Source organism: Anser brachyrhynchus (genome assembly GCF_964034855.1).
Source record: "Anser brachyrhynchus genome assembly, chromosome: 2".
NCBI classification, from domain to species: Eukaryota; Metazoa; Chordata; class Aves; order Anseriformes; family Anatidae; genus Anser; species Anser brachyrhynchus.
Genome location: NC_137695.1, coordinates 71,734,204 through 71,753,601, shown reverse-complemented (window position 1 = coordinate 71,753,601; position 19,398 = coordinate 71,734,204). Strand labels below are relative to the sequence as shown.

The following is a 19,398-nucleotide window of genomic DNA, read 5'->3' as shown; positions in this document are numbered from 1 at the left end:
ACCAAGGTGGACAGGTTGTCTCGTGTCGCTCAAGAACTAATGTGAAAATCTTTATTCATTTCCATTGGCTTCTCTCAGTGCATTGCCTATGGGTATGTATGAGCTATTTTGTATTTACTACAAAGGGGCTGAGGTCCCTTTCTCAGCTACTATCCATTTGAAATCAAGTAAAGAATCTAGGTCTCTCCCATACAGTCCTCTTACTGCACATGATTCAGAGTTGTTTGTCTCGTAGCCTATTATTCCTGTAGTCCCTCTTCAGCTTTACTATACAAACCTTTCTCATGGCGGCCAAACCAGCTTAAAGTGCTTTTATCCGCCCCTGCCCCGGGCGATTTGTTCCTGCTTTTGCATAGGAGTTAGATGCCCAGTTCACTTGTGCTAATATGACTTTCTGTGAGGCTGTTATAACCAGGACCAGCAACATGGTCTGAAGTTTAAAAAGAATCTGTGGTATTTTACCTTAATTCAAGTTTCTGGCAACAAGAAGGGTTGAAATATGATTGGAGATCTGAGCAGCAGAACTTGAAGTGAAGTTGTGCTGGCATGTAAGTCTTCCAGACCTGGAGAGTTATACATTTCACCTTTTCTCAATTAGATGTATGTATGTAGGCCTCTTCTTTTCTTCTTTATTCCTCAGCTCTGTAGTTACTACATTGCAATAAAATATTTTATTATTAGGTATATATTTTAAAGTACATGAATCTTGACTGGTGTCGTGTAAATAACATTAGTATAGCCTATGTACAAGTAAAACTAATGTTGTGGAATCCACTCTTTATTGGGGTAGCTCTCCTGAACCAATTGCTCAGGTAGAAAAGTTAACACACAAAAAATCCTATGCAGTCAGAAAGATAAAGCTGTCTGATATAGAATGCTGGTGTCTCAGATGGCCTTGGTTACAAACCTAACAATGCACTATCTAGCAGGAAGCTTCCTTGTGACATCCCTCAAGTGAATCCCAGTTACGCATCCTCATTGAAAACACTACTAAAAAGAAGGGAAAATGATTGCCACAAAACTTAGCTACTAAACTGCAGCCTAAACAGTGTTTCTTTATATCCTTACTGAATGTGAGATGTACCTATACTTAAAGTTGCTGAAAAATGATAGTACAAAAAAAACCCAAAAACATAAATTTGGATTTGTACCAAAAGATACGGGATTGAAATTGATGCTAGGGAATCACTGACAGCAAAGAAGGGATTGTTTTCCTACTATGAGCATTTCTGTGTGCAGGGAAATACAATATATACCACAAAAAGAAGCAGTAGTTTTAGAGAAGCTTTGGAGGGTAAGTTACACAAAGCTATGAAACAGAAGAGTGTTAGTACAGATAGAGCCTTTATTGTATTTAGCTAGCAACTGTCCCTAGGCTTTTCCAAAGAATGACATTTGGCCTAATAATTACTGAGTGAATTTTCCATGGAAGGGTAACAACCTTGCCGAATTTTAAGTCTTTGCTCAAAATTACTGGAGTATTAGACCTGGTTAGTTTTATTCTAACACAGAGGAAAAGAAACCACAAAGATTTTTTTTTTTTTTCAAAAGAAATTTCCCACAGAAGCACAAACTAAAACAGACCTTTTGGAAAAGGGTAAGTCCAAATTTGAATCTAGACAGATTTTAAGTTTTTCAAAGTAAAAGACAAGTGGAAAAAAAAAAAAACAAACACATAATGGAGCATGTCATGCCACTACTGTGGCAGCCTACAGCAAAAATGACATTTTAAAATTTAGTTTATACAACTTGAGATGTGCATTAAGCTATATAAAAATTATTTCATGAGCAAGGGGAGTACTAAGGAAGCTTGCTTTTCTGTTGTTTCAATCCTTTATTCCTAAAAATCCACACCATAGTAACATGACTTTCTCTCAGCAGTAATATGAGATTACCTACCTTGCTGCTGACTTCCACTACATTTTAGGGAGTTCTGAGAACTCTGTCCTTCTGTAAAATTTGTCTAAAATTATTTAACAGGTTTATAGGTCATTAGAGAGACTCTAACAGAAAATACCACGAGCTATAATTTATCAGGCTACCAAAAATAAACTCTTTTGTTTCCCAAGTAAGAAATTTCCTTTTAAGAGTGAGTGTTATGTTACATGTCTATATAGCAAGTAAAAACATAACTAGTTGGTGTAAAAGGTAATTTTCTCCTGTGTAGATAAACATGATAATCAGGTAATCTCAAGTCAACAAGATCTGAAGAAGCCAGGATGCTTCTTAAGAAACCATCTCAGATGAAATGCAGTAAATGACAGTCTGTGTATTCTCAGCTATGTAAATATAAATAAGTTAGCATTTAACTCATCGTGACAAACAGCTATACAATATTTCCAAATAAAATAACCATTATTAGTGACTAAAGGAACGTCTCCCTCTCACCATTATAGTGACAAGTTAAGATGAACATGAACAAGCTTTTAAAAAAAAAACTCATTGGAAAAATATATAATGTATAATGTATTATTTTCTCAGTTTTATTCAGAGGGACCTAACAAATAGATTACCAGTTGTTAAGTTATGCTTTTTTTTTTTTTTTCCTGAATGCATTTTTTTAAATTGTTGTGGTCCTACATAAAATACTAAAATTATTTTGTTGAGAAGCCCGTAATTGTTTAATGATGTGGATGAAGGTCTTAAAATGTGGCAACTAAATAGCATCTGTGGCAGGGATGAACCTTTTGTAATCTCCCTGATGAACTCTCACAATGATAAGTCTTTCATGAAACCCATTCTTTCCAGGTGCTCAGCAGTGCTTGGTCATAATTTGACAGCCACAGTCTCTTAGGAATTTTTCCACACTCATGTGCTGAGCTGGAAAATCCCTGCCACTGCCTCTCCAGGTTGCTGTAGAGCACTGTAGGAGCAGGCAACAGAGTTAAACCCAGGAAGACCATTCTTTGTGTTCTCAGTGTTTTTGTACTGCCAGGTCAGTATTAGGGAAAGAACTCATATGAAACACAGAAAGAAAAAGAAATGTCTGAAATGCAATATGTAGCAAAAGCTTGGAAATATATTGCTTGGGAACTTGGGTAGACATTAGGGACCAGGGAACAGGTTTTTCTTATTGGCAAATTGAGAAAAGGAAATCAGCTTCAGGAAAGGGAGATTTGAGACAAAAATAGCGAGGGAATGGGAAGGCTGAAACAGAACAGAAAGTAGGAGATCCTGAGACTAACTACATAAAGAAACTGGACCAAGAATTCTGGTTTGGAGGATGAAAGGCTGGGAGATGGCAAGGAAGTAGACAAAAAGCTGGTAGAAATTGATAGCGGGACTGGGAGAAGAGACTGATTTTGTTTATGTTCAAAGAGAGTTAAACAGAAAAGGGTGTGGGGAGCAAAAGCAGCCTGGGAATAGCTAAGCACACTCACCAGGGCAGGAAACTGGTTGTGAGCCACAGCCGAAAACTGATTAGAACAGGAGCTGGGGAGTGGGGAGGCCGGAGTTGAGAGAAGAATCGTGGAACTGAAGACATATATTAGCTGACAATAAGCCAATAATGGAGAGACCATCCTAAGATTATAAAGAAAACAAAGACCTGAAAGACAGATTTGAGTGGATGGGGACAGCAAACAGCCAGCCATGGTGAACAGAGGAAAAACCTCTGCCTAGCAGAGCACACCCTGGCAGTGCTTAGACCTGACCCCATGTTTCTTGACTGTTAACATTCTTCTGCGTTGACAAGTACTTATGAAAATCACTAACATGCAGGCATCTCAGTATGTGGCTTTACATTTGGCTTAAGTGGATTTAAGACACACTGCCATTGAAAAGGATGAACATGCGTTCTCTCTTGCCTCTGGTTGCCTTTTCTTGCTTCAGCACTGAGGATTGTGGACCCACAATAAGAGTTGATGCAGTTTACAAATCTAACCAGGCACTAGATAGTATTTTGCAGAGGTAGTTTTCAGTAAGATCAGCAAGCTGGTCTGATTTATAGTGTTGCTACCTGATTACTCATACTAACAAAAGTTAAAATGGCAGAAGTTGCAGCAGAGACAGATGGGAATGTAGGGAACACCACCAGTCCCAATTTTTTTTGACTGTCTGGTCCTAGATCTACTTACACCAACCCTGAAATGATGCCCTCTTTCCCTGCTACTTGTCAACCATACGGAGATGGATAGCTTACTAGTACTAACTGCTACATACTAACTGAAATGGCAGCCGTCTCCTTTCAGTAACTAAAAATTTCAACCCTGATAGTTGTTGATAATACTGCAATCCGTATGATGCCACACAAACAGATCTTGGAGTTTTGTTTGTTTTTTTAATTCTCTAGAAAATCGAAAATGGAAAGATTTGTGTTAAATAAGCATTCTGAGATGAAGAAATGATACTGTTAATGTTGCCTTTTAGAAAAAAAAATATATCATTGTATAACTAAAAACAGTATCATAATGCCTATAAAAGTGTCCAATTAAGGCAACTAAGAGTTCTTGACTTAGCAAACTTTCATAATGTTCTTTTAATTTTTTCTGTGCATGTGAAGTAGTATACAAGCTGTTTTGAGTCTCTGCTTAAATATATTAGAAAGTCTAAGAAAAGGGAGAAAGAGTCATGGGTGTTTTGTATGTATAAGCAGGACAACTGAAGGTACCATAGCTAAAAGAGAGTAAAATGAAAGGCACTTACATCATACAGTTTTCCTGTAATAAAACTAAACACAGCAAGGATTCTTGAATATTCCCTTGGGGTTGCTTATTGGCACCTGCAAAGCTAAAAGAACTCTTTGTATTGTATTCATTATAACGTCTCTGTACCACTAAGAATAATGCAATAGTACTTTCTTTTTCACTCTGAGGGAGAAGGGGAAAAGTCAGTACTAACCAGCTTATTTAAATAACTCTAAATATTAATTACCTGAAATTCCATGCACACAGTTCATGTAGCTGTACTTAGAATTTGTGTGAATTCTATAAATTTGTTTTGTTTTGTTTTGTTTTGTTTTTTAATAGTTGACTAGAGAAAATGCCTAATACTTGCAAAAGATGACTCCAAGTAACAATCACTCTGCCTTTATAGGAAGTGGGCTTTGCTTTGGTAATTTAGATCAAAATCAACAAACTCAGGGAGGAAAGATATCCTTTGTACAGGCATGTCTACTTGGAGAGTTTGTACTTGCATAAAGTGAATTTGATTGGAGCAGAATGGCAGCTGCATTTGCAGAGCTGACTTCTCTGAGAATTATCTTATCAGGCTGGTAGCATTGGTTGAACTGACTCGATTTCACAAAGAAGCCTGAGAGGTGATGGTACTACTATCTTGATGGTCACAGCCTGGGTCACATCAGAAAACTGGACCAGCTAGTTGCAAAAATAACTGGATCAGTTGCAAAAAACTGGTTGCAAAAACAAGTTGGTCCGGACATAAGTGATTTTCTTTAGGTCGACTGGAACAGTCTACAAGAGACACCTTCCCTTTGCTACCCTTGATATCACCAAAGCCAAGCAGGGTGATGAGTAGGATGATTTCTATTTGAACCTGCAAAGTTTTGATGGAATGACTTCGAGCTTTTTGTCTGATTTGTTTTTCCCACTTTACTCCCAATAAAAGATAGTTGTATTCATGTTCTCCAAGGATCTTGCCGATGGCAAGAAATAGTTTATAGGAATAACTATGGATTAGTTTCAATTTCTAGAGTCAAAAATCAGCTGGATGAACTGGAGATAGGAGACCTTAGGCCTTCATGAAATTTCATTCATAAGACAGAACAATGAGATTGATTCCAGCAGAAAAAGCATACCTTTGCACTTTACCAGGATTGTGGGTTAGCATCCCTTTCTACCAGAGCATTGTGCTAGTGTGCTAATTGAGGAAGATATTCATTTTGTTGTGGTTTGGAACCAATATATATATGATTTATATAATTTATATCATTGGTATAGGCTTAATATGCTTGTTTTGTGTCAGTCTACACATTAGAGGATCACTGCAACTGAATGTGTATCGATCAAAAGAACACCCTATATGTTGTTATTACAGAAACCTACAACAAAAACACAGCCTAAACAATTTTGTGGAAGTTGCAAAGTGCTTTGGACAGAATTGGACTTACCTGTAGATTGGGAAGAGAGTACTTAACACCAGTCTACACAGGTTGTCAGCATTACTTTATGCCCACTGCAATGATAGTGGAAATACCTGTGAATGTTAGTAGGTTTTAGAAGATGGTTTCTACCACTAGAGTAGCTGCTCCAAGAGAGTGTTTCCACTTAATTAGGAAGGAAAGCAAACAAACAAACGAACAAAACCACTTTGCTTTGACGCATTTGAAAGGCTTGTTGAGTTCCACTCCAGGAGCACTTTCTGTGGGTACTGCTCTTTCCTAGAATCAGTTAGCAAAGACTCCGGTTGAAGGTATCAGAAAAAAAAAAATGTACAGGCTTTTTTGCCAAGTGTCATTATTTTCTGTGAATGAATTGCATTATCTGGTCTGAGTGTGTCACCAAACATGTCTTTCATACCTACACTTGTAGGTTGTGTCTAAAAAGGAAAGAAAGATCAACAGAAAATCTCTAAAGAGAAAATTTGATATTATTGATACTTTGAAAACCAGAAATGCCAAGGCTCTTTGACATAAGTCTGTAGTAGCTTGGTAGTGTGGACACTGCTGGGAATCTCTACTACATGTTTCTCAAGCCACCCTATAGAGAGCAAAAGTATAAAAAATCCAGTGTGAAAGGAGCCTTACTAATGATCTATACCAGAATGGACTTGAAAAGGATTTTTCAACTATGAATTCTTCAGTTAGGTTTGAAACAGATATGTTCTCTAACCTACATGCAGTTATAAAACTAAATTAAAATATGCTTTCTGAGCAAAAACATCTCCTGTGGTACCAGAAGGGGCTTACGTGGCATTGTTGGTGAATCCTGACATGTAACTGAGTAGCTCCAGAATTTAATGGACTGCGTTCCTGAGATCAAAATAATGATCACCTCCTATTTAAGATAGGAGGTCTAAATTGAATAAGAAGAAAGTACCTGAACTTGTATCCCCCAAATTGCAGTTGCAAAAAAAAAAAAAAAAAAAAAGTTTTGTTCTGTGTAGAATCAAAAAATTGGAATTTCACTTAGGAGTGAAAAGATTAAGTGAATTTCGTGCTATTTAAAGGAGACTTAACAGCCAGTTGTGAAAGCCAGGAAATAAAAATAGTGCCTTAAGTAGTTGATGAGGTCCTCAAGATTTAGAAGTGCCTGAAAACTATTCATAATGAGATTTGACTGGGACTGTTTGTCAATGAATGGAAGCCAAAGTTCACCAATCTTAGTCTTTTTTAACTCTGTACTTACTACTGTGAACAGGTAAGAAAGCAATACCTGAAAAAATGTAGGGATCCATTCACTTGTTCCTGCAGCATGCAGGAGAAAAGAGATGACAACAAATTTAAACAAAGCCTAAATCTAGATTAGTCTTTATTTCACAAATGGCAGGAATTCGGGATTAATACCAAGGAAGACAATGTTAGAAAGAAAATTAAAAATAAACACCCTAAGAAATGACAAGAATTATCATTAAGCAGAGTTGCTGATCTTCCAGATTTTATATAAGTTAGTTGAGTGCTTAGGAATAAATCTTATTGTTACTTGATTATCATTCACAGTAAACCAAAGATTTTAATCTCCTATCAACCTTTACCTTGGTGGACACTTAACAGCCAGAACTAGAAATTCCCTTGAAGAATAGAATTGTTATCTTGTCTCTTCAGGAATAGGGTTTGTTTTCAGAAATAACATCCATATGAAGACTTTTTATTTTTGTTTTTATTTCCCAAGAACATTTATAATTGTCTAATGAGACTTAAATAGAAATTGGATTTCTTCAGGAAGCCTGAATCAGCAGAGCGTTAGTTTACATGTTGAAGACTATTTATAGTGGAGGGGAAAGTCTGTGTATGTGCATGGGTGTCTTGCTTTAAAGTTTATGTTCTGCTGAAAACAAAAATTCTTTTCTTTAAAATACTAAAATATGAAAACAAATTCTTACATTAGGCAGCACTTCAAAACCCAAGGATGTTAGCAGATATACGAAAACTCTTAAATATTTTTCATTTTGCCAGGAATAGCAGAGAGGCTGGATGTTAATCTTCACCTTTATATTCCCTTCATACCCTGAGATTCCAAATTAGCTGACATGTTTGAAAATTCTCCTCAAGCAGCTGGACAGAAAATAAACCTACTTAAAACCAACTTACTTTGTTCACTGCTACATTTTCATCATTAGGAATGCAATTGTCTTTCATGTTACTGAAAAAAATACCCATGATGAAAGCTAGCAAAAGCTTCTATGGAACAGAATAAATAAGAAGGTGGAAACAGAACTCTGAAACTACTTATCTTCAAAAACTATTGCATTATTTCATCCCTGTTAAGGACATAGTTACAGCTGTTCTCCTCTTTAACTTTCTGTAACTAAACTAGTATATTTCCTGATGTCACATTTTCATGCTAACACCAAGCACATATTTTAACAGACCTTAGAATACCAGATAAATCTAAAATTATTGGAACCAATTCTGTTTCATTCATGTGCCTCTGTTTATTTTATTTTTGCCAGATATTGTTTTCTTCTTACACAATGTAGTAGGAATGTGACTGTGACAAATGTGGGTGTGCCTTTGAATAATTTTTCAAGCTGTATTTAGATCTGTCCTTAATATGATGTTTCTGTACTATATACAAGGCACTGAGCACATTTGACTTTCATGTTTTGAGGTACATCATCACTTCCCAGTTCTGTCAGGTGACAGACACATACGTCTAAACACCTGGGTTAACCTTCTGTGGATGAGAGTATTCCCCAAATGAAGTTCTACTTTCATTGATATCCCCACTGGTTTTCAAACTCACTTGTGCAAGTCAGGTTATTTGACCTGAGATACTCTTTCAAAGTTGACTGTGTCAGTTGTTAGAAGTTGCCTGTCCTTTGGGGTGGGGGGGAGAGAATTGTGAGAAGCCATTTGATGACTATCAGCATGACTATGTTATTCCTGCATTCCTGCCTAACCCTATGAAGTGGAGTGGATCCAGCTGGACCCTAACCAAAATTAAATAAAATATGCGCTTAGGCTCTTTGGTGTTTCTAAAATCCCCTTTTCTCTCATGCTTTATTCCAACTACTAATTAAAGGTGCCTTCTTTTAAGGGAGCAGTTTGTCAATATCAAAAGAAAAACAGGTGCCTGAAACCAGTCAGATCTGCAGGATGATAGGCATTAGTACATACAAGATAGTGCTTGCCTCCTGACTAAAAATAAAAGAAGAACAAGATTGCACACAAACACAAGCCCAGGATCAGACAAGTCAGGAGCCAGAGGTGAAGTCAGTCCTGTAACATTGAAAATGCCATGTCAGTTTTCTGGTAAAAGATAATAGCGATTCCACTGTCTGCTCTTAAACTTACAAATCTGAAACAAACAAACAAACGAACAAACAAAAACACTCAAAAAAACAAAACACAAACCACCTTTTGAGTTTATTACCCCTTGGATACAATGCATTCTTTACCCAAGAATGAATATTTTCCTTTAGTAAAATTATGTTTGCTGACATTTAGAAACTGCTTTATAAAACTTTGACCCTTTGAAGTCAATGAGAGTTTTATCACCTGACTTATGGAGTTTGTCCTTAAAACATTAAAAAAAAATCTGTTTCCTTTTACTATATGAAACTTAGCAATTATTTTCCTTGGTACCTTTCAAGTATACACAAGAACAACCAACACAAAGAATAAGATCTGGAGTAGGCCCTGAGCCCTCAACTTCTCCTATTTCATGCAGAAGCAGAAAAGTATCTTCTGTGATACCATATCCAGTTTCCTTTATGTGTTCCACATGACAGGTTCTCTAAATGCAGACAGGAAGATGAACAGTCCCTGTTCTCTTCTCTGGACTTAGATACTTTTAATAGAAATACAACCAATTTATGAAACTTGTCGTAATATATTTTTGATGGTTGATGTGTTTTTTTACTTGCCGTTCTGCAGAGCTTTGTGTAAGAAGTGTATTCCCTTGGGAAGTGCCAGTGTTCCAGCCTTTGTAGTTGTAAAAAATCCCTTATTGCACTTTAAAACTGCTTCCATATGCAGAAATAATTTTCAGTAGTTCTGTGGTCTTTTACAGGTATTAAGTCTTTGTCTTGCCTGAACCTTCAATTAGTTCATTCAAGTTAATTAGAGTGGCATCTGTAGGTACAAATGATAGAGACAACAATTACAGTACTCTTTTTCAGATTTTCAAAACTACACTTCAAATAGTTCCTGTCTGATATATGTATTATATTGATAGCACGTAACACTATGAAGTGATATATAAAGATGTTACCTTCTGCACTCACTTGGGATGACCAGTATAACTAACTCGTAACTATGCTATTTGTGAGTAATGGAATCATCCCATATTTATTTTATAAAAATCTTTATACTATGTAGTATTTATGCATGCCTGTGCTGATCTGAGATTGTATCTTTGGGGAATACATTACATGCTATGCTATACTGTTTTTATTATAGGCAATACATATAGCAATGCCTACAGTTAACGCTGCTTGACACTTTCTGGAATAAGACACTTTTATATTGTTATCTTTGCTAAATTTAAGCCATTTGGATTACTGCTTTTCAAGTTGGATACATGCCTCTTGACAAATTCTTTAAAGGAATATTTCACCTAAAAAGATTCTGCTTGGAGCTTTTTGTTTTCCCCAGAACAATATTCATGATAAGTATGTTCTTCTTTGTATAGCTTCTGTAGCTTCTCCTTATTGGGTAGTGCCAACAATACAGCTTGATAACTGCTTGACTCCTTGAGGAAGTACTCACTGGAGTGTGCTCATATCTCCTTTGTTCACTCGTTTTACTTACTGCCTCATAGTGATCTAAGGGTAAATAAAAAAAAGGTAGATACAGGGAATGGTTAATGGCAAGAGTTCCTTCCAGACTACAGATGTGACCAGTTGTGGAATTTCAGTTAGTACAATGTGACATAAATACACAAACATGGTTGACATTTAATTAGTTTATCTTTTTGATTAGACATGGCTTTGGACTTTTTTTAAAGAAAAATGAGTATTATGCTGCAACACAAAAGTTATTAATGACAAAATAAAAGATATGCCATGTGCCTGTGTTAATGCTTGACCTTCCAGAAGAAAAGTCATTCCCATTGCATTGTATAAAGACATAGATAGAAATGTATCCATGCTTTGACAATGCACAGTTTCCTTGTGTGAAGACAATGAACACAGCTCAAGATGATACAGAGGCTTGATGCCAAAACCAAATGTTTACTAGTGTATTACCCTTGTCTATTGACAGCAAAACTTGAAAAATGATACCGAAAGATCCCCAACTACCAGCTGCTACTAATTAACAGAGAAAATCCAGTAGAACTCAACCTATCCTAACACAGGCAAACTTCCGGAACTAGGCCTTTTGTTCCAGTGCCACCAATCTAAACAACAAGGCTCCTGACTGCATGCACCAACCTTTGTTAGTGAGGGCTACCTGAAAAGAGGGAAATTTCATGAGTCTGCAAGTTCAGATTTATTAGTTCTCAGCTGCAAAACATCCATCTGTAAATTGACCTAAGAAGAGAAGTCAAGTTGAATTAAGCTCCCATGTTAAAAGATCATATTGTCATAGTCTATCCCTAGGAAATATAATAAATTTTATTTTCAGAGGCAATGCTGAATAAGTCTCGAGAAACTATAGCAATTGTTTTGATCTCTAGTATCACCATGATTGTTGCAAAAGGTTAATAACTCATCTATGAACCATCAGTCAGATCAGTAAACCCTCTGTACAACTTCAACAAAAGATAAGGAACAAAATGAAGAGCATTCAGACAACTTCCTCTTCTACTTTGTCACAATTTTACGAAGCTATATGCTGACAGGGCCATACTTCCCCCAAAAAAGAACTCTTCAGGAACCACCTCCAAGAAACTATATAAATTCTCCCACTAAAGATTCCTTACCTTTTGCAGCTCTTCCTTTATGGAAGACAACGTTGTTTTAGTTCAGACTATACTGAATTCACAGTCAAATTTCTAGTCTAATGCTGAATCAAGTCAGACACTTTACTTTGCTCTCCCTATGCTGAATGGCAGTTTGCCTATTTATTTATTTATTTTTGCTAAGAATGGTGTTTCAAACTCCAATCCTAACTGATTAAAATAATATTCTTATATATTAATATAATTTTGGTGAGATATACTGGTAGAACTAGGCTACACTACAGTGGAACAGATAAGTCTACTTTGTGATGATTACACAAAGTCTAAATTTAATCTGCTGTCTAGAAAGCCTTGCCCTAGACAGTCAAGGGAAATGAAGTAGTAGGTCATTTCTAAACCTATATTCCCAGTACTGGGTGGAAGGCAAAGAACCAGACCTAAGAAGCCGATCCCATGGCTGTTTATTTCTTCATCACCTTCTTCAGACAATATTTTGCATTTCTATGAGCTGGAGGAAAGAAAGGATCATGATCTGTGCCATTCTCTCACAAACTCTAGTTGAAACATCACAACACTACTTGATATGCTGAGATTACTGTGTTAAATTACTCTTCTGGACACAGAAAAATACAGGGTTAAATCTTGAAACTGAAACAAACAAACAAACCAACAAATCCATAGATCTTTGACCCATTTCAGATCTGCAAAAACTGTTAGATCAGAAAGTTCATAATTTTTATTCCTAACGATGCCTTACTATTGCTTTAGGAGAGAGCTTTCCTCTGCATTTTCCAGTTTTCCTTTTTTCAGTTATTTAAGAAAAAGGAAAAAAAAAAAGTTTGGTCAAGTCAAGCTTTTGATTTTTCCTTTCTGTTAGGAAAAAACAATGTTTGTTAATCTTTCTAAAATTATCAAAAGGAATACGCTGTTCTTTCTCAATATCTAAAAATGCCCTTACCACAGAGAACAGCTAATATTTTGTCACTCGGACTAAGATTCTTTTCTCTTGTCAACACTGGTTATAGGATTTTGAAAATGCTTGATATGCCATGCTGAGAAAAAATCTTGAAGATTTTTAAGTTTTGGAAAAATTAACTTGTAAATGTCATACTCATAACCTGGGGAAAAAAAATAGTTCTTTATGAACACATATCAATGTATCCTGCATGAGCTATATTGGAATATCTACCTCTTAAAGATCTGTAGGGTTCTTTGTATTCACTATGAAAGCACGTAATTTCAGCTGCCTATACTCTCCACATATTAATGACTTTAAAAATATATTTAGTCATGAGAAGGAAAATTAAAGGTTCTTGATGAAAGGAAATAAAGGCTAGCTTTCAGAAACAGAACCCACTTTTACATCAGTTCTCAACCTACTTCTTTCTTAGTTTATGGCATCTCCTTTCAAACATTTAAGAGGACCTAATTTAATTTTCAGGTAATGCTGTCTTCATAATGATCATTACTTTGACTATGAGAATAAGCAAACTGATCAGCCATTTAAAGAGTTCTGTAAGAATAAAATCATCCTTCAGCTTCATTCCATGCTTCCATCCCAACACAACCATTAAGGTAGGATTTTGTTTTCTGAATTGTTTTGTAAACTGGTTCTCATCCTTGCCAAGGCAAGAGAAGCTACATTACAGTGGTAAGATTGCGCCAGTTTGAATAGGACCAAGGCATTCAAGGAAGCAGCTAAAACTCTGATGTGGATGTCAACATCTAGGCTCTGCTGGTGACCAACGGGGTGAGCTGAAAGGGAGAACAATGTGATTGCAAAGGATGTTTTTTCTTTTCTGTTATATTTCCAGTTTGGGGCTTTTAAAGATAAACTTTCTGAAAGTTAGGTAATACCTGTACACGTTCGCTGTCTGTGTGCATGCTTGCTCTTCAGTCAGCTACTCACATCACCGTTCTATGGAGCTTTTGCCTCATTCATGGCACAGAGCACCTTCTAGGAATGAATCAGGGATGTGTGGCAGACAGATTTGCCAGGGATGTAAACAGAGTAAATGGATTTCCATTACTATTGACTGCATGGCTCCCATAGTCCGGGCTAGGTCTGTCCCTGTGTAATGATGGAAGCTGTTGTATTTCAGATTCCAGTGTCATGTGTTGCAAAACTAGAAAGGCTGGTAGTGAAAGAGGTAGGAGAACGCAGGAAGAGAAAAGCAGGTCCTATAGATAAAAGATGCATTTTGTCCCTTGAGATTATAATTTAGTCCTACTTCTGTCACGGAGATTTAACTTGATACTAAGCAAGTCATTTAAAGCATAATAGCCAAGGATGTCTTCTCTATATATCTTTGGAGATTCAATTCAAGATGTTGGGCACCCAGATGGAGTTGCACAAGTATTTACACCTGCAACTCATATCAATAAAAATGCACCTTTAAACGTATAAACTACTATATATAGATGAGGTGAAATGGCCTCAAGTTGCACCAGAGGAGGGTTAGGTTGGATATTAGGAGAAGTTTCTTTACTGAAGGGGTTGTGAGGCATTGGAAAAGGTTGCCCAGGGAAGTGGTTGAGTCACCATCCCTGGAGGTCTTCAAGAAATGTGCAGATGAAGAACTTAGTAGCACGGTTTAGTGGTGGACTTGTCAGTACTAGGTTAAATGTTGGACTAGATGATCTCAGAGGTCTTTGCCTACCTGAATGATTCTATGATTCTATGGCTCTATGGTATTATCGTAGGTACTTAAATCTAGGCCTTTTTAATGGAGCAGCAGATATCTCTGACAATTTTGACTTTAATTTCTTGTCTCAGTTCTACATGGGTAGAGGATGGATTACAATACAAATTCAATTCATGGGTAGATTGTGAAGAAAAATTAATGTTTGTTAACAAAAATTATTGAAGTCCACAAGAAAACAGTCGAGCATCTGCTAACATTTTTGAAAGCAAGAATCTGGGGAAATAAACTATGTCCTTTTGTATAAAGAGTTAGATATGATGATAATAAAATGTACAAAAATTACTGTTAATCTATTACTATAAGTAATGACTATCATTGTTTTCTTCAGTTATTTACATATGATTATGTTACAGTCTTAATCTAATCCTAAAGTCAATGTTTTTCAGATCAATGCAAATCATGTTTTAGTAGTTTAGAGAATAAGGAGACTCCATCTTCTAGACTTTCACTTTAAGAATCTTGTTTAACAGCCATTCTTTTAGGTGATTCCATTTTTCACAACGTGTCACAGAACAAAAAAACATCTTTCTGCCTCAAACCACCTCTGTTTAAGCCGCCCCTACTACAAAATGGGAAACATAATTCCCTGCTCTGTGTTGAAATTATAGATACAGATTTCAATAAATGTGTTTTGTTGTTGTTATTTTACCTAGCATTTGTAATTGTTTATTTTAACTTAAATATCCCAAGACACTTAGAAGACAAGAGAATGAGACAGAGATGAGAAAGAGGTGGGGAAAGGAAGAGGAATAGAAATTTCAAGAGACTATCAGAGTACAAGGATGAACCATATCCTAGGAGTTAAGATGGCAAATAAGAATAGGACCAAAATATAAAGTGAAAATATTAGGGGCAAATGGATATTATATACTACATATCTAATCTTTCAACGTTGTTTGGTTAACATGTTGTTTTAAATCATCCAGTTGTCTTAGATGAAAAAGACAAGATCATACAAATGTGAGTAGGATTCATCTTACCTTTCTTTAGGCAGTTGAACGACAGGTATCATACTTTCAATCAGCAAAAATTCAGCCAACTTAGTCAATCAAATTTAGAGTGCAATTCACCTGGCCAGACATAGGCAGCTATCTAAGATGAGATGAAGCATGCCCTGAATTCCATTGACTATGCTGGCTAGCTTTTCAGTGACTGTGAAAAAGTAGCACAGGATGAGAGAGATGTGGACATACTGGAAAATGTCCAATGGAGGGCCACCAGGAAGATCAAGGGACTGGAGCACTTCTCCTATAAGGAGAGGCTGAGACAGTTGGGACTGTTCAGCCTGGAGAACGGGAGGCTCAAGGAGGATCTTATCAGTGTGTATGAATACCTGAAAGGAGGATGCAATGAGATGGAGCCAGGCTCTTTCCAGTGGTGCCCAGTGCCAGGACAAGAGGCACAAACTGGAACACAAGAAATTCCATCTGAACATCAGGAAGCACTTCTGTACTGTGTGGGTGACAGAATAGGTTTTCCAGAGTGGTCGTGGAGTTTCCCTCTTTAGAGATCTTCAAAAGCCATCTCGATGTGGTCCTGGGCAACCTGCTCTAAGGTGCCTCTGTTTGAGCAGGAGGGTGGACCAGATGGCCTCTACAGGTCCCTTCCAACCCTAAACATTCTGTAATACTGTGATTCCATGATATAATTTGATCAGAAGTTAATATCTATAGCGTAGACCATCGCATTTGACCTTATCAGTTACACCTTTTGAAATCCTTCAGGTAATCACTGACTACATCTCAACTACTAAATGCTTTATTTCCAAGTTCTACTCCCAAGTATATATTAAAAAACAAAAACAAAAACAACAACAAAAAACTTAAAATGACCGATCAAAAGTTACTGATAGTCACCTTAATGTCAAGAGTTATGATCTTGTGGATAAATGTCTGCATATCAAATATGGCTGAGATGCCTTGGTCAGAGCAGTTTCTGGAAGTGTAGACCCATTGCCATCTAATACAGACCTCTATGATATTTTCACTAATGCCAACTTTTAGGCAGCTATGGTCTAACACTGTAACTATTTCAAATTCAGCCATTCCACCATCAATGAAGATCTTTATAGACATTTCAGTGGCACACGGTGATATTGAAATGGAGTTGACCTTTTTAAATGAATGTGATTCCATGATCTGTACCTTGTCCATAAATTTAAACACTCTTCACTCTGCTAAATAGAAGAATGATTGTCCCGACATTTGCCAAGACTGCCACTACAGGCAGTTGTCTTCTTCAAACTGGAAGCACTGTATGCTAAAACTTGTGTGTTTTCACATTGTCTGATTCTTACCAAGACTGGGTTAACCAAGGCTATTTCACCCACCTCTAAGAACATGCCCTGCTACTCTCAGATTTCAAACAGGCCTGGCTTTTCACTTTTCCTAGACTGCTCAGTAACTGTATTCCATACAATCTCTTTACTAGTAACATCGATATGCCAAGTTAATAGAGCCTTTTACAAAGTTGCTGTAAAGTTTCATTTTAACAACAAAGATTGTTTAATAAAAAAGGCAGATAAAAAAGATACATCCTGCCTCAGTGAGGAAAGTGTGAAACACTTTAAAATATTAGAAGGAAATGCTGATCTAGACAATTTACCACACACAACTTTTAGATAACTCGATTTTTTCTAGAAAGAGCAAGAAGAGATCAAGCTATCATGAAACTTAATGACTTAATGTAACAAAATCCAAATGCAAAACCTTGACACCAATCACAAAACTTAGTACTTCTCAGATGCTTGAACCACAGCAGTATCACATGGTATTTTTGAACAGTATGGCCGATTCACCTGGGAAGTCTCATAAAGCAACAAGGACAAAAGGTTAGAATAGGCAGCAAAGAAGAATTAATGGCACTGCAAGCAATGAATACGTGTAAAAGAACGTCCTTCACTGAAGATGAAATGTGGAGGGTGGTTGAAATATTTAAAATTAGTAATAACTCTGAGCTTTTGTTGTTTCCATGAAGTACTAAAAATAGAGCAGTACTGATGAACTGTATTTCTTTTTAGTCATCCAGAAGAACAAAACACCTAGGATCTGTTTGGCTACAACGTTAAAACAGAAAAGAGGGGGCAAAAAAAAAAAAAAAAGAGCTTTCTGCCTTCTATGCTTATGCCTCGCAAGCAAAGTAACGTCTTCAGCAACCACTGCTGCCAACCTTTTGCCTAAACATGACTATAGAATACTTTAAAAGGCTGTCCTTCAAAAGATGGCTACAACAACAATGGTATGCTGTGTAGAGCTCAAAAAGGATTCAGACCACAGCCCAGAAACTGTGAGTGAATGCTCACCTCAGGGTCAAGAGGAAGGCAATCACAGAGGTCCTAGACCTCAACCATGTCCATTTCTTACACAGGCCCATACTTCGGTCAATGATCCTGTCACTGAACAGCCCCCTTTTACACCACCTAGGTTAAGCCCAGCACTTGAAGACCTCAAGAAATGGTTTATAGACCAATCTTTATAGACCAACTCTTCATAGGCTAGTTAGGAAATTACAGAAGTATCAAAGGTGGCAGACATTTTGTCTATGGAAATGGTGTCCATCTGGCAGTCCACTACCAGATTTTCAGTCATCTAGAAGAAGAACGTTGGCCTGGAGGAAGTGATCTATTGGTCACGAAGAATGGATGGGTAAACCACATCTCCAAAAGGAATTTCCAGTTCTTTCTGTATAAATCATCCAAATCCCATAAGTAGATCGACATTTTCTGAATGGATACTTCCTGGACAGTGGTCCAAAACTCGTTTATCAAAGTAGAATATTGAGGGGTGTCTTCATTTTTGAGAAATGCTTTTGCAAGTCTTTGGCAAAAAAAAAAAAAAAAAAGAAGCAAGAGGTAACTTGATCAAAAATTTGTTGAGTCAGTGTGTGGGTTGACTACACGAATGGGATGAACTCTGCTTTAACTTGTGCTGTTCTGCAGCAGAGTACAGCTTCCTGGTGCGGTGTGGGATGAGAAACTCACCTGGACAAGTGCCTCGGTGTGATCAAGCGTGTCAAGGATGGCTCTTGCCCTGACCTTGTTTCGTGTCCCCCCCCAGCCCTTACAAGACCGGGAGGGCCATCTTGCAGAACATGCCCCTGAAGGAGTCACACTTCGCGTCCACCTTGGCACAGCCGGCCGTCCAGCTCACCGAGTTAAACCGACCACGGGGCACCTTCTCTGCACAGCTTCCTGTGGAAGCGCCCCAAAGGGCACCCACAGGACACTCGAACATCGGCGGGGCCTTCCCCGCTCTGCAAACTCCGCGGGCACGGCGAGGAGGAGGAGGAGGAGGAGGAGGAGGAGGAAGAGGAGGAGGAAGCACGGCGGCGGGGTGTCGTGTGTGCGTGTGTCCCCCACAAGCCCGCGCCCGTCCCGCGGGCGGCCCCAAGCCCAGCTGGGCAGACAATGGGAGATCAAAGCGGGGGGAGGAGGAGGAGGAGGAGGAGGAGGAGGAGGAGGAGGATGGTGCCGGGAGGGAGGCGAGGCGGAGCGGCGGCGGTGCGGCGCCCTCTCTGCACTCGATTAGTGTTCCTGGGGAGGGAGCGAGCGGGCCGGGCCGGGGACGGAGGGCTTGGGGGGGGGCGGGTGCGCGCGCGGGGCGCCGCCGCGTGCGCGCGCGCGTGAGCGAGTGCGCGTCCGCGTGCGCGCGCGCCCGCGGGAGGTGGCGAAGGGGGGGGTGGGGGGGGAGTAGGGCGCGAGGGCGCGCTCGCGATCGGGGCGCGAGCCGCGT

The 19,398-nt window shown here is 38.1% G+C and overlaps 1 long non-coding RNA gene across 1 annotated transcript in view; it reads right to left on the bottom strand.

Annotated features, from left to right (window-relative positions):
- LOC308190446 overlaps window positions 1–19,391 on the bottom strand; it is a 34,264-nt gene extending 14,873 nt beyond the window's left edge. Inside the window, exon 1 of the long non-coding RNA XR_013947202.1 lies at window positions 463–19,391. This is a non-coding gene — a long non-coding RNA (uncharacterized lncRNA). The remainder of the gene's footprint in view (window positions 1–462) is intronic.
- Between the last annotated feature and the right edge of the window lie 7 nt (window positions 19,392–19,398).